This window comes from Arachis ipaensis, chromosome B04 (genome assembly GCF_000816755.2).
Source record: "Arachis ipaensis cultivar K30076 chromosome B04, Araip1.1, whole genome shotgun sequence".
Lineage (NCBI taxonomy): Eukaryota > Viridiplantae > Streptophyta > Magnoliopsida > Fabales > Fabaceae > Arachis > Arachis ipaensis.
The window spans coordinates 71,862,090-71,878,625 of record NC_029788.2 but is presented as its reverse complement, the minus strand read 5'-3'; the positions used below and the strand labels follow the sequence as shown (position 1 = coordinate 71,878,625).

At 32.7% G+C, this 16,536-nt stretch overlaps 1 long non-coding RNA gene across 2 annotated transcripts; it reads right to left on the bottom strand.

Annotated features, from left to right (window-relative positions):
- Positions 6,459-7,384, bottom strand: LOC110271084. 2 transcript variants are annotated; one of them, XR_002361163.1, is made up of 3 exons: positions 7,307-7,384; positions 6,942-7,160; positions 6,459-6,857 (listed from the first exon to the last, which is right to left on the bottom strand). It is a non-coding gene; the product is annotated as an uncharacterized LOC110271084 (long non-coding RNA). The 2 variants fall into 2 exon arrangements; XR_002361162.1 differs by lacking the exon at positions 7,307-7,384 and having other exon boundaries at positions 6,942-7,237.

The following is a 16,536-nucleotide window of genomic DNA, read 5'->3' as shown; positions in this document are numbered from 1 at the left end:
TTAAATGATTTCTCTTTATATATATAAACTATTATGTAAATGTGGCAACTATCAATCACTTAAAGATTTAAAAAAAAAAAGTGTTTTAATAAATACAATTCTAAAATTGCATTTAGCTTTGATAATCCTAATTTATCTTATTGCTCTACCTATTATTTACCACACTCTATAAAGTTCAATTTAAACGTAGAAAAAACAAAAACTATAATACAAAATGTTAACCACAATGATTTACCAACGAATAATAAATTGAACATGTCTTAATATTCACATAGAAGTCTATATATTTCAGTAAAAATAAAAAAGTTATCTTATTTGAATGTGTTTTAGTTGTAAAAAGTAAGAAGCAAAAAACTTAAAAGCAAAAGTCTATTATGAAGTTTATAAATTGATGCTTGTTGACAATGTCATAGATATGGGGGATAAAATTGCCACTACTCATACTGATTTAACTTTTATACTTTAGAACATTATACGATAAGTGTTTGATGCATTCATAAGCAAATTTTGTTAGAGCTAAATAGTATTATAGTGAAATTATTTCATCAACTCGTCACATGTTTAAGCTATAAACAAAAAATAAACAATTCCATGTTCATAAAAATTCAATTCAATTAAATAAAAAATCTTATCTAGTTATTATCAACGCTTCTAAACAATGAAGTATATACTTTTCAGATTTATTGAATGATAAATTTTTTGAAAAAGTCTAGAAGGCCAGCAACTTTCTCAAATTCTGGCCAGCATGTAACCAGCAAGAAAAAATGAGCCATTGGATGAAATATCACATCAATCTCCCACCATTAAAATCATCATTGATGGTTATTTGATGACTACAAATACCAAAAATTGCTGGCCCCCTAACACTCCTCAAATTTTTTTATCATGGATCAGCCAACAAAATTTACACCAAGACATACAAATTAGTTCTCAGAAAATGAAGATTCTAGTCCCTCTAAACCCCAAAAATGGACCAAGGCGCAATACAAATACAGTAAGATACCAAGGCACAATGCAAATTTGTTGTGCATAAATTATACCAATCATTTGTTAGAAAGAAATTCACATGAATCAAATTTTTGGGTCACTTTTCTTTGTTTGTTTGGTATATGTCCTCATACATTATCCAATCTTACTTATCAAAGTGTAATTTTCAGAAAAGAATTTAGCTTATTTGATCCACCAGCAATATTATATTGACTCTTTTTTCCTAAATTTTAGGAGACTTCCTTTGATAAATGTTTTAAATTTCAAATGAACAATACCCAATAGTTAACCAAATAAGAGACAACATCTTGGATCTTAGCAAGGTTGAGATAAATGCTAAGCTTTCTGCTTAACACTATCAAAACTGCCTTTTCCAAATAGAATCTGAATAGTTAATATTTGAGTTTATCTCAAATCAAATCCTAAAATCACACATAAAACCATCTCATCAAAGCATCACATATTTAAACTGCTAACAAAAAACAATTTGTTCAAACACATCATGAACAAATCCAAAGAAAAATCAGATAAACTAATAATTTATTCTCAAAAGATTACACCATCAATCATACAATTTAGTCATGAATAATTTTTTTTATCTTCCATAACTTTTTGTCAAAAACTTCTAGACTAAAAATAAAAAATATACAAAAAAGTGTTATATTTAATACTTACTATGTACTTTTGCATCAGCTTGGGTCAATATCTCTTTTTTCTCCAAAAAATCTGAACATTTTGTTGTCCAACACCAAAGTTCTTTTATTCACACAAATATTATCAACCATGAACATTACATCAACTTACATTTGTGTAGTATATACCACAACAAAGGTAGCATAGTTTCAGAAAGAAGATAAAATTCAAGTGTTATCTTATTTTTCCTTTTCTCATTGTCTTCCCTTTTTAAAATTCAAGTATTATATTGTTTTTTCTTTTCTCACTGTCTTTCATTTTTTATGTTATATACAGATTTACGAAAAACATAAAAAAAAATTGAAAGATCCAAACTATAGACATACACACCTACCAAAACCTCCAAAGACAGTGCATACCGTGCATACAAATGAAGGTACCTTAGGCCAATCATGAAATTGCAATGAAATCATCTTTTTAAAGTTGGGATAATCCATGAGAATATTAAAGCTTGGACTTTAATATATGTAACATCCACTATCAACAGCTTTATTAACCAATGTCTTTTGCTTGATCTTCAAACAATTCTGTTTATAATAACAATGTTGAGATTTGCTATCAAAGAACAAAAATCATAAAGATAACAAAGATAAATGTGAATATCATGAACGGCAATTTTTAACGTAAATTAAGACAACTCACGCATCAAATTAAACAGTCTAAGGCCCAACAACTAATTAAAACTAAACACCTTGACACTAATTGTAATTACTAATCTATTAAATATAATAAAATAACAGAATGCAAGAAATATAATCAAGCATAAAACATGACAACAGATTATATTCTTTAAAAAGAGAGGTAAAAAAAGAAAGCCTTGCCAAACCAACCTGTTATTCTCTCATTAGTAACAGATGCATATAGAAAGAAATGCTCACCAAATTGAAGGAGAAAAATCTTTCTAGAATTTTAAACAAATCAACTACCATTTGTAAAAACTTATTGGAATGCAAAATATCCAATGGGGTGGGATTCACCATATGAAAAGAAATAAGAATATTTCACAATGATCTAACAAATTCATATGAAAGGAAAAACAAATCCCATACCAAAACACAACTCATCTTTTGAAGACCAATTAGAAGATTGTCATTCATTATCCTCTTCTGTGTCTAGGAATTCACATTCTCTATCAAGTTGGCTTAGCAGAAGTTATCAAAAGCATACTAAGAACATGATAAAAGAATTAATATTAAAACTATAGCATTCCTAACACTTTGAATATTGCCAGCCCCATAATGGAGGAGAACATAAAAATATTGAAAATTAACTAAAATAGAATTGGGAATTTATGAAAGGTCCACCTGGTTAATATAAAAGGCACCAATAAAAAATAAAATAGATTCCTTAACCAATGATCAAGATAAAAAAACTTTTAACATAAAGGCCAAATACAAAGTTCAAAATAACATATAAAATCAATGTCTAAAACAAATAAAACTTTTGGATAAATATACAAATCACTCACTTGTCTCTAAAAACTTCTTGAACAGCTCAACTTCAGCTTCCAGAACACTACCCTCTTGGATTTCACTATCTCTCGCAAGTCCTCTAATTACAAAAATATGAAAACTCCCTGCAAAATTACCAAGCACCATAATAGATTATCACTTTAAATATTAAAAGGAAAAGCATATACAAAAGTGATGCATATAATATTCACGACCTCGTAGTGGTTGAATTCAATATAAGGGCTCAAATTTTTTTTTTTTTTAAAAAAAACATATGCAAACATTTTCTAATCTCTTCCATTTTGTTGGTGTTAACATTTGAAAGTAAGTCCAAAATGATATGCATGTAACACATTTTTCTGCCATTCGTCTGGGGAAATACTTAATGAATATGCATTGAACCAAACTTTTCATTGAATCTTATTACTGAAATATAAATTTAAACTTATATTTTTTTATTAGAGAAAAACACAAAATAAATTAGAATTTAGTATTAGTTTGTTAACGCAAAATAAAAGATATATTCGAACTTCATAATAAAGAGCATAGCATAAATATATTTTAGTGTAGGATCCAGTTAATTAAAACTAACTAATCAATTAAGAATTGCTAATTGTGATGATGGGGCATATTAAAAACAAAATATATATAACATCCAAATGTTTTTATCCTTTCTTTCTCTATGTCATGTAATTTTAAAAAAATATCATTTTGAAACTCAAATCAAATTGTTTATTGAGTTCATAGAGTAGTTTATAAATACACATGTAATTTCTCAAATCTCTATTGAAAATAAAAAATTTGGCACTCAAAAAATTTGTAATCCACAGAATTAATCCATATAATATAAACATAGTTAATATCATTAATGATGTAACATCAGAAACAATCCAAGATGAACAGCTTTAACAAAAATATTTTACCTAAAAGTATGCACAAAATAGAGCCTTCTTTGTTTTTTTTTTTCTCTTTAATTTTTTCTTATAGAAGCAAAAGAGAGGGACAAAGATCTTAGTTACCACTTACCAGTACTCGAAAGTATGCTCAAAGTAACTCAGTTCGCACTGCTTTTGAAGGGTAAGCCTCCCTTGAACCAAAGACATGTACAACACCATGACTCATGTTCACATTTCAGCAAAAAATTCTCTTACAGAATTATTTTTTGCATTACTTGATGATCTTCATTAATCCAAAATTATCTCTTACAGAATTTCCAAAAACAAATCATTTTTATTCCAGTTAATAAATTAAGAACTCAAAACATCTTTCAAGAAAATTTATATTGGCATATATGAAGTGTTAGTGATGAGAGGATTGACATACCAAATGAAGAATTTCTAACAATGTGATGGTGGGTACAAATCCATAAAGGTGTGTTATTTTAGTCTTGGATCCAATTAGTTAAAATGAAATGGATATAACATACTAATGTTTATTCTTTCTTCTCTATATGTTATAGAATAAGGGCTGCTGACTATAGGCATCAAACCCAAATAAATAGAAATATCAAGAGTACCGAAGAGGATAGAAAAAAGTATAACAAAATATAATCAAAATCTAAAAATAAAATGATAGAATAATACTTGTCTGCTAGGGTACTTTGGAGAGCTTTGATATGATTCATTTTCAACTGCATCAGATTGGATAGAGTAAGCTGAGCTCTTCCAGAGATGCCATTGAGCGACTGCCCTGTCTGGTGCTTCTGGCTCCCTTGTAAACTATCCAACATAATAAATAAACAACTATCAAATTCACAAATTAAATTTTATCCATAATCCAATATCATTTGATCAGAAGACAAATCAGAAATTCTCAATATTAATAGTACTTTATCTATAGTCAATGATATGATTTTTAAAAGACGGATCTCAAAACATGATTTTAGATGAATAGTTGAGAAAATGTATGAACTTTAGAAGTGAATACTACCATATGTGTTTTTGGTCAAGAAAGTCATTATCACTATTACAAAATTGGAAATACATGTATCTCAGTATCTATAGAGTGTAGACTTGATAAAAATAAGGTTAATGGATAATAAAGGGAAAAAATCAACAAAGGTCGAGCTGTTTGAGGTTTTTTCTTTCTTAACTTCATGTTATAATCTCCTTTTAATATATATTTTTTCAAGTCACAAACTTACAGGAAGAATAGAAATTGCATCAAAGTTTAACATCCTCGTATTAACCAAAATGCAAAAAATATTAAATAACTTTTTTGGTTCTCGTATAATTCATATATTGTTTATGTAGTTTATCATATTTATTCATATTTTGCTACAAAAACAATTAAAGAAGATTGATTCTAATCCCACAATTAATTTCTTTATATTAAATATTAAGGTGGTGACATGGATGCTATATTTAAATAAACCCTAAACCATTCAACATTAGTTAAGGACAAAGTTCTCACAAACATGTTACCTCCATCATCCTAGTCTGAATAACTGAAACCATCATTGGGTGAACTGGAAGAAACACTGAAGAGGAAGTTAATAACTTTAAGTTCTCCTTTTTAAGGACCATCAACAAACACTGCAGAACAATTACGAAAAATTTAAAATACATGGAGAACATACGTAGATTGCATCAACATTCTCAAAAAATGAAGCTTTTTTACTCTGATTCAATCACAGTTTCAAGGAATACAACAATTTTCACTATCTATACGTCAGTTCAAAGCCTTACACAGTAATATTAGATGAAAGACTCATATCCAAGAAATTGAAAACCGATATCACAGCAAACAGTCCTTAAAAATAGGTCAACAATCATACTGTTGGTTCTTTGGCTTTTGATTGCAGTTTATAGTAAAGGAAAGCAATTAATTATTTTTTCTGTTGAGGGTAATGCATTAAAAGGAATTATATATTTACATGTAAAAGTATATATGTATAGATATTTGAATTACATCCACAACCTAATCAGCAATATAAAGCTACATTGAATAAGTGGCTGATGAACAATCACAATGATAATACAGTTTAATAATCAAACTTCAATATTTTTTTTTGAATACTCAGACGTACTCTCTCCCTAGGTTTTTCTGTAATGATGTTTATGAATATTCTTTACAATTTCCAATTTTCAGTTTATTAAAACCCGAGTCACAGACTCACAGGCCAGCTTGATGGAAACTTGAAGCTTATATCACCAAATAAAAGAGAAAGAAATCAAACAAAATCATCGACAATGTGAGAAAATCTCTTAACGCTAGTTTTTTGTCCTTCCTATACAGTATAAACTTCGTTAATATTTTACCAAGACGTTACATTTCAATAAAAAAATATTTAATCGCAGAAAAGAATAGGAGAAGAAAAAAACACAGCTCGATTCCTCAATCATGAATATTCTTTCCTAAAAAAATGAAGAAAATGATATACAAAGAAACATGCAATTAAAATTCACCATTCAGCTCATGTTTGGGGTTTCTCAACCAAATGCATCTCAACGTAGAAAAAGCAAAAGGAATAGCAATTCAATGCAGTGAAAGTGAGATAGAGTGATGGCTTACAGTAACTCATAATTTGCACCCAATTTGCACGCGATTATGCTACGGGATTATGTTCCTGCACCCAATTTGCAAACCCAATTTATCATATAACAGCTCATTAACTTTCGATTAAGAAAAACACTTGTGATGGCTTACCAGTAAATTTTCAAACTAATTTATCATATACTCCCATCAGTTGTGCACACCGGATATTCAAACGGAGTAAATGAAAGCCTGAATTGTTAAAAAAGTATAAGGTGAAGAGATAATTAACGTAAAGGGAGGAAGCTTTGGGAGAGTTAGAGGGAGAGTAGTTACACGCAGCAACATAAATGAAGTTGCTTGAAGGGGGTGCGATGAACATCCTATCTTTGCTGTGCTGCTTCTTCCCCACTCTGCCGGCTCTGAAATCACCGTGAAATCTCTGTTCGCCTCTGCTCCTGAAGCTTGCATCTCCTCCTCCACCTCCTTGTCTGTTAGATCTTCCTCTCCTCTTCTTGATTTTCAACTCTCTCGCCTGTGACTTCTCCAATACTTCTACAACGTCATCGTTATGGACGAAGAAGATGATAAGAGAAAATCAACCAGAGAGAGTGCGAGAAAGAAAGAAGAGAAAGAGAGATTGAAAGAAATCAAGGAAAGATTTGATTTTTAAAACTAATTTTAAATTTGTTCACCCTTACCCTAATTTCAAATGCTCAAGTTCAAATTCTGATCCAAAAGGGAAAGAACGCGCCCACCGGTGAGATATGAGACTGAGTGAGTTGAGTGAGAACTGAGAAGAATTCAAATTTGATTTTAATTTCAAATATCCCGCCTAGTTTCTGCTGGTGTATTGAATATTGACAGCTTTCAGATTTTTGTTTCTTTCATGTTTTCCTTTTATCATATAATCATATAATATTGATTATTATTTGTTTTTTTAGTGTGCCACTTGTCATGAATGCAGACATATCACTTGTCGATCATTGGAGCTAAACACTTGTCAAGCATTGAACCTACTACTACTCTTCTATTATATGTTAACAAATTAATTATCTTTTAGCCAAGATGGATGCTACTTTGAGTCTTTTGCAATTTTTTTTATTTTAGGTAGCATTCGGCTGGATTTGATGGAGTTTCTGCAGCACAAGAATCAAAGGAGATGGCAGCGAGGAGCAACGCGTGCGCGTGACTGACGCGTACGCGTGATTTGAAGATTTGCACAGCGACGCGTGCGCATGACCGACGCGTCCGCATGACTCGCAAAAAAGACCATTGACGCGTACGCGTGACTAACGCGTACACGTGACATGCGCCACGTGCAGAAAACGCAGAACAACACTTGGGCGATTTTTGGGCTGTTTTGACCCAGTTTTCAGCCCAGAAAACACAGATTAGAAGCTGCAGAATGGACAAAACAAGTGGTCCCCACCCATCAACTGAAGACTTGTTAATTAATTCAAATTTAAATTCAAATATTATTTTTAAGAAAAGATATTATTTTAGTTTTAGATAATAGATTTTAAATTATTAGGATTAGATATAAAAGGGATTCCAATAGGGTGATTCCACCAGAACATTATTCCATTCCAATTTACAATCTTTATTTTACTCTGAACCATGAGCAACTAATCCTCCATTGTTAAGGTTAGGAGCTCTGTCTATTTGTATGGATTGATTTTATTGCTGTTTCTATTTTAATTCATTTATGGATTTATAATTTAAGAATTATTTTCGCTCTTTATCTTATGAATTTGGGTGGAACAGAAGTATGACTCTCTTTCTATTTGAGTTCTTGTATAACTTGGAAAAGCTCTTTACTTGAACAATAGCTTGAAAACATATTCTCCTAAATTTTAATTATCTGGATTTAACGGGATACGTGACATATAATCCTTTTATTTTTAGGTAATTAGGATTTTTGTGGCATATGAACTGGAATTTGATCATGCAGCTTCTAATTGGAATTAATTGACCAAGGAATTGGTAGTTAATGAATTTTAGAGGAGACTAGAAAGGTCTAAGGAATTAGGGTCTAGTCACATATAGTTTGTCATTAATTAAATCCTACATGATTAAAATAGTTAGTAAGAAAAGTTAATCCGGAAAAATAGATAACTCTGAACCCTTAACTGTTTTCTCCATATTTTCTTCCCAACTCATTTACCTGCCTTCCTTCAATATTCTTTATATTGTTTAATGTCTTTTATATTGCCCAAACATTACTTTCTGTTTGCCTGACTAAGCTTATCACTCAATTATTGTTGCTTGATCCATCAATCCTCGTGGGATTGACACTCACTCACCTGAGGTATTACTTGGTACGACCCGGTGCACTAGCCGGTTAGTTTGTGGTTATAAATTCCCAACCAGTACCAACTTAAGTTTGTCTGGTATTGTGTGAGAGTGATAAAAATTGTAGAAAAAAACTTAGGAAAATATTTAAAATTAAAAACCGGAAGCTAATTCTAAAGGTAACGCTAACAGGTTGAACTGGGCCCACGTTGGGCCCAAGCCCAATTTTATAACACACTTAAATGAGCATTTCAGCTGATTCCCTTCATCCAAAGAGAGAGATAGAGAGCACAGTGAGTGAAGAGAGTAAGAAGTAAAACCCCATTATTACTATTCACATTCATCTTCCCAATCTCATAACTTGAGCTACGGTACTCCGATTGACGAGCCGTTTGTAGCCACATGAAGCTCTATTTGAGACCGTCATTTCCATCTAACTAAAGTGGTAAGATTCTCAAAATCCATGCTCCATCTCTCTGCCCTTATGAATTTCAAAAATTTGGGTTTAGTTGTTGAGTAGATTTTTGTGTTTTGGTTGTTTAGGGATGATCTAGCATTGGAATATTGTTGGTTTGTGCCCCTAATACCATTGGGTAAGGTGAGTTACTTTAAAACCCTTGTGGTTTGATATTGTGGTTAGCCATAATGTTGATTTTGGTATAATATATTATGTTAGATTGAGGTTTGGTGATCATTGGAGTTGTTTTGGTTACTTGGAGCTTTGAGATTGAGTTAGAAGCTTTCAGATTAAGCTTGGTCGCCTTGTTTCGGTGGTTTGTGCATATTGGAAATCGGCCAAAGTATAGTTTTGGTTTCCTTTATGAAATATATAATGTTTCGTGAAACTTAGGTTAGTGAACCCTAAGATAGAATTGAATGAATTATTGTTTAAATTGTGTATGTGGTATATGAATGATGATGAAGGTTGAAGGAGTGTGTATGTGATGGATTATATGTATATATGTTGTTTGATGATGAGTATTAATGTGGTATATGATTAGTGAAGGGGTTGTTGGTTTTGAAAGTGAGAATGTTTAGATGGAGATTGATGAATAATTATTGTTGTCGATGACAATTTATGATGGTTGTGAGTTTTGATGAATGTTGATGAGTATGATGACTAGTGATGTTGATGATAGTAAGTTGAATATGATTATGATGAGTGATGATGAATATTGATGATTATGATATGATAATGATGATGTCATATGTTGATGGTTGTGTTGATAATGATAATTGTGATGATTTTTGGGAATTATGATCTTGTAGTTGATGAATGATGTGGATTATTGATGTTGAGGTTGAATAATGATAATTGTGAAGATTTGGTAGTGATAAATTGATGAATGATGAATTTGATGGTTGAGAATGGTGCAAGTGTGATGAATCTGATGTTTGGGGTTAATGATTTTGAGGATAGTGACTTGTAAGTGGAAATTGTGTTAAGAGTGGCGATTTGGAACAAAATGGTAAATAATGAATGTGAAGGAAATTATAAGTTTTGGTATGAGTTAGGTTGAATGTGGACCTTATGAAGGGATTGATATAGTGAGAAGTGTATGGTCTAGACTTTGGAATACTTGAAAGATGATTGAGGATTGTTTATATATTGTTTCGGGTATGTTTAATTTGGTTTCGTTTTGAAGTTCTTTGAAACTAGAGAATTTTATTGAACTTTGTAAAACTTTGTTTTTGACGAACTTTGACTAGGCATAACTTGGCCTCTAGACCTTTGTTTTTAATGAAATTTTATTTAAATAAAAGATGGATTTGAGAGCTTTAAGACGTTCAAAGAATGGTTGGAAAATGTTTTAAAACAAAAAAGTTATGCGTGTTTGAAGTTCGGTATGAAAATTTGATTTCTGCAACTTTCAAAAATTTCTAAGTCTGCTATGGCTCGCGTACACAGACCTGTGCACGCGACGCGAGTATTTTCCACTGCCAATTATCTCCCGTACGCGGGCACCGGGTGTGTATGCAGGAATGTAATTTTAAGGCATGCATACGCGAGTTTTTAACACGCGACGCAAGTATTCCTTCCTGTTTTGGAACTCTCATGTAAGTGAGCAAGGTGCCGCGTACACGACCACCCTTTTTCAACCTTGTGCATTCGCGGGACAAGGGTCGCGTACGTGAGACTCTTGTTTTGCTGAAAACTTATTTTTCTTAAATTTTAAAGGTTCCTTTAGCCTTCCAAACTTCTTTAAGTTATGTTTAAGACTTATAAATAGTGATTAGGCCTTGAGGCTATTGAGGATAGGTTAAATGACTTAAGATTAAAAATTTTCTATCATGAGTTTAGAAGACGGTGAATTAGGTTTTGGAAGGTTGTGGATGAAGTTGGTAAATGTTGAGTTGTGAAGTATTAAATTGAGGAGAATTTGAGAAATGTGAATGCTTATGATAAGTTGAGAACTTGGGAAGGAATGATGAACTTGTTGGATGTTGAGAGAGTCTGCCAGGCACTATATCCTCAGAATGATAGTGTGTCGAGCATTATATCCCTGGAATGCTGAGACTTGAAAGTTGAGATTGGATTAAGATGAAAGGAATTATGAGCTTGTTGGATTTTGAAAGAAAGTGTGCCAGGAAATACATCTTCGGAACGATAGCGTGCAAGGCACTATATCGCTGGGATTGAATTATTATTGATAACCTTTTCTGCCGCAAGAGTGTGCCAGGTACTATATCCTTGGAATAGTGCGTCAGGCACTATATCCTCGGACGTGGGAGAAAGGCGACATCCGAAAGGATGTGTCGGGTTGGTATTTATGGACTGACAAGTGATATCACAAGCGAATAGGACAGGCATGCATCATGTGCATCTTCTATGTGTTTTGCTTGCTTTGCTTAATTGCATCTTTTGCCTAAATATATAATATGCTTACTAGCTAGTTGTTTTACTTGTTGTACATGTATATTACTTGTGTTTTACTTGCTTGCATTTTCTGTGATTGTTAGGGGTGTTCATAAAAAAAACCCAAATATGGTTAACCGGTTAAAAAACCATAACCACATTTTGGTTAACCAGTTTAATAAAACAATTTTAAAAACCATATCCATATTTTTTAGAATTGGTTAACCAAAACCAAATTAGAAAAAACCGATTTTTAACCGGTTAACCAAAACCTTTCTCTTTTTTCTCTTTCTCCTCCTCCTCTTTCTTCTCTCCTTCTCTCTCCCCCCCTCCTCTCTCTCTCTCTCTCTCTCTCTCTCTCTCTCTCTCTCTCCTATCTCTCTTTTTCCCTACTCTCCCTCCTCTCTCTCTCATTTTCCTCTTTCTCCTCCTCCTTTTTCTCCTCTCCTTTTCTCTCTCCCCATCTCCTCTCTCTCTCTATTATCTATCCCCTTCTCTCTCTTCTTTTCTCCCCTATTTCTCTCCCTTCTCCCTCTCTCTCCCCTTTCCTTCCCCCCTCTCTCTCTCTCCCTTCTCTCTCTCTCACTCATTTTTCTCTTTATCTACTCTCTCCTTTCCCTCTCTCTGCTTCTCTCTCTCTCCCTCTTTCTCCCCCTTCTCTCTCTCTCTCCCTTCCTTCTCTCTCTTTCTCTCTCTCTCTCTCTCTCCCTTGTCTCTCTATCCTTCTCTCCCTCTCTCTCCCCTTCCCTCTTTCTCTCTCCCACTCTCTTTCTCTCCTTCTCTCTCTATCTCTCTCTCCTTCTCTTTTCTCTCTCACTTCTTCTCTCTCCTTGCCCTCTTTCTCCCCCTCCCTTCTCTCTCTTTCTCTCTCTCCTCCCCTTTCTCTCTCTAATCATCTCTCCCCTCCTATCTCTCTCTCCTCTCCTCTCCTTCTCTCTCTCCCATATCTCTCTCCTTTCTCCTCTATTTTCCCTTCTCTCTCTCCTTCACCTCCCCTCTCTTTCTCTCTCTCTCTTTTTTCTTTTCTCTCTTTCTCTCTCTCGCTCATCTCTCTTTCCTTTTCTTCTTTCTCTCTCTCCTCCTCTTCCTCTCTTCCTTTTCTCTCCTTCTCCTCTTTCTTTTCTTATTCTCTCTTTTCTCTTTCTCTCTCAACCTTCTCTCAATCTCTATCTCTCTTCTATCTCTTTTCTTCTCTTCTCTCTAAAGCGAGAGAGAAGAAAGAAAGGAGGCAAAGATAGAGGAGGAAAAAGAAAAAAGGAGAGAGATAATAAGAGATAAGAAGGATAAGAGAGAGAGAGAGAAAAAGAGAGAGAAAGAGGACAAAGAGGGAGAAAGAGAGAGGGGAGAGAGAGAGAGAGGATGGGAAGAGAGAAGGAGAGAGAGATAGAAAAAGAGAAGGAGAGAGATGGAAAGAAGGAGATAAGAAAAAGTTACTCGTATCATTTAGAAAGAAAATTATTTATATTAGAAAAAATTATTTATAGAAAATACTGAAAAGAGATAAGAAAGAAAAAGGAACGAAAGCAATGGAAGGGACTTCGTTATTTACAAATGTTACTCGTATCATTTAGAAAAAAATTAGATTAAAAAAGGTTTAAAATTTTGGATTTTTGTATGTAAAAATATTAATTTTTGTGTAAAAATCTATTTTTACATGTAAAAACCAATTTTATGGTATAAAAACCAATTTTTTAGTATAAAAATCGGTTTTTTGGTACAAAAACCAGTTTTTGTGTAAAAATTTGGGTTTTTATATGTAAAAATATTAATTTTTGTGTACAATTTTATGGTATAAAAACCAATTTTTAGTATAAAAATCGGTTTTTTGATACAAAAACCGGTTTTTTGATATAAAAATTAATTTTTTGTACAAAAATCGATTATTTTTTAAAACCGGTTTTTATTTTAATAACTGGTTAAAAACTGATTTTGAATTTCACTAACCGGTTAATAACCGGTTTCATCATGTAAAACCAATTTGGTTAATTAACTAATACTATATTTTTGGTTAACCAAAAAATTGGTTTGGTTTTTGGGTTAACCAAACCATGAACACCCCTAGTGATTGTTTGGTGCTGAGGAGTTTAGGTAGGCAGTAGCGATGGGATTGCATGGAGGGTAGGTTGGCGAAGACTGTGGGGACAGCGGTGTGATTTAGTGTTAGTTAGAAATCTCCTAAGATTAAATAACACTATTTATGGTTTATGGTTTAAGTTATTTATTTTATTAAGTTTAAATATTCTGTATCGATGTGAAGTTCTAGGATTGCCTTTGGCGTCCTGAAACTTTATATCTTACATATTGGGCACTGTTACCAAAATAAGAACCTCTGGTTCTCATACTATATATTGTTGTTGTTTTTCAGATGCATATCGCAACCCACCTCGGTGAGTTTGCGGACATGGTGACAGAGAGAAAAATGGTTTCTCTTTGTTATATTCTGCTTTGCTTCTGTTGCAGTTATTCTCTCATCTTTTGTATATCTATAACTTTGTTACCTTAGAGGCCTTCCTTTAAACTTTGAGAGATAAGAAGTAAACCTTTTGTAAAACTCTATTGTATATCTTGACTAGTCAGCCTAAACTCCGCAGGTTGTGACTAGTTCTTTCTGTATATCATATATATTTACTTTATTTATCTATTAGCTGCTACCATGTATCTTAGAACTTTAATGCAAGGTTGTATAATGTTCTGTTCTTATCCTGCCTATGCGTTTAGGTATCATGTGTGAACACTTCGCGTTTTGAAATTTTGCTTCATGCGGCTTTGAACTTATTTCCTTCATCGGGCTTCTAGTTATATAAATTCTTGAAAATATATTTTATAATAAGAGCTTTAGAACTGTCATGACACTTTGTTATCCTTTGCATTACGGCATGAGGTAAGACTTAGGGTAATAAGGTATTACACTTAAGACCAGGGACGTCCAACCTTCTCCATGCATCCACATCGCACGTGGTCACCACCCACGTCCCACGTTGAGCCAATCCAAACCCCTGCTAGGTGCATCTCAAATCCAAGACTTAATTCGAATCCACAAAGCTTAAGAAAACAATCAAGCACCAAAGATTGGGCTTCAATTTAAAGGAATTATTCTTAATTTGTAAATGATAATTAGAAAAAATATATTATGTGATTTTGTTTTAATTAATTGTGATTATTAGGTTTTGTTTTGGAGTATTTAAGTATTTAGAGAAAATCCTGAATTGGACACTTGATTACCCCCACACACTTGTGAACCCTAACTTTGTGTTTTTGTATCATGAGCAACTAATCTCTTCTGTTAAGGTTAGAAACTCTATTGATTTTTGATGAATTAATGTTATTACTTTTCTATCTTTAATTATTGCATTGCTGTTTTCTAAGAATTGGTTTCTGTTCTTCATTATAAGGACTTGGGTATATTAGAAAATAACTCAAATCTGATTCAGTTTTTTTCAAACATGGAAAAGATGATTAACTAAATATGTGTTTGAAACCTTTTCTCATAATTCTATAAGTTTTGAAATTGATTTTGATAAATGACATCTAATCAAACCGGAATTAATCTTGAAGAATTATGCGATGTTAAACTGGATATCATGCTTAACCTCTTATCATAACAGATTGTTTAAGGAATTGAACATTTGTTAAGATGATGAGAAATTGAGATTTGATTAAGTATCATTTACCATAGAAACATCTCTGCATGATTAGGTGGACAGTAAAAAACATTTGTTCTGAAGTTTCAATATCTTTGAAATCTTAACGCTTTAATTTTATTACTCTTTCTACTCAATTACTGCTTACTTCTTTTACATTGTTGTTTTAATATTCAGAAAATTTCAACTTAAGTTTTTTATTGTCTGACTAGAATAATCAGTTAACTAATCGCTTGGTTAATCCATTAATTCTCGTGGGAACGATAACCCACTCACCATGGCATTATTTGATACGATTCAATAATGCACTTGACGAGTTGTGGTTTTACAAAATTCTGCATGAGAGAGAGAAGACACAGCGGTCAAAGACAAAAAGAGAGAAAGGCAGGGCCACGAAGAGGAAGAGGGAGAGAGGTGGTGGGCACCATGAAGAAAAAGAGGGACGTGGAAACGATAACCCACTCACCATGACATTACTTGATACGATTCGATGATACACTTACTGAATTATGGTTTTGTAAAATTCTATATCAGAAAGAGAAGACATAGTGGCCAAAGACAGAATGAGAAAAAGACAGGAGCTACGAAGAGAAGGAGAAAGAGAGGTGATGGGGCACCACGAAGAAAAAGAGAAAGAGTGACAACCATGGATAGCAAAGAATGAAAAGGAAAGATGAACAGGGAGAATGAAAAATGGTAAACTATTGAAAATAAAATGAGTTGCGGAGAGAGAAAGAGGTGGAAGATGCACGAGAGGAACCGGAGGAACATGGATTTGGGAGGATAAATTTAAAATTATAAAAGTGAGATAAAAATGTAAAAAATTAATATCTCATAAATAACGTATGTGCCTCACTTATTTAATGGTACACATATTTAGTGTCTCTATAGCCTGTATCGCGTGGTCGTGTCCATCCATGTCTTAAAGAGACAAAAACAGCAACCAAACACGGCCTAAAGTAGAACACTACCTGTATTATTCCACATAAAACCAAGAGGGGTAATTGCTTTGGTACCTAAGCTATTTCAAAAAGTTAATATTAATATTTAATTTAAAAAATACAAAAAAAATTTAAATCTTATACAAATTTAATGTCCCCGTTTAAATGACACAATCATATACAAAAAGCACTATTCA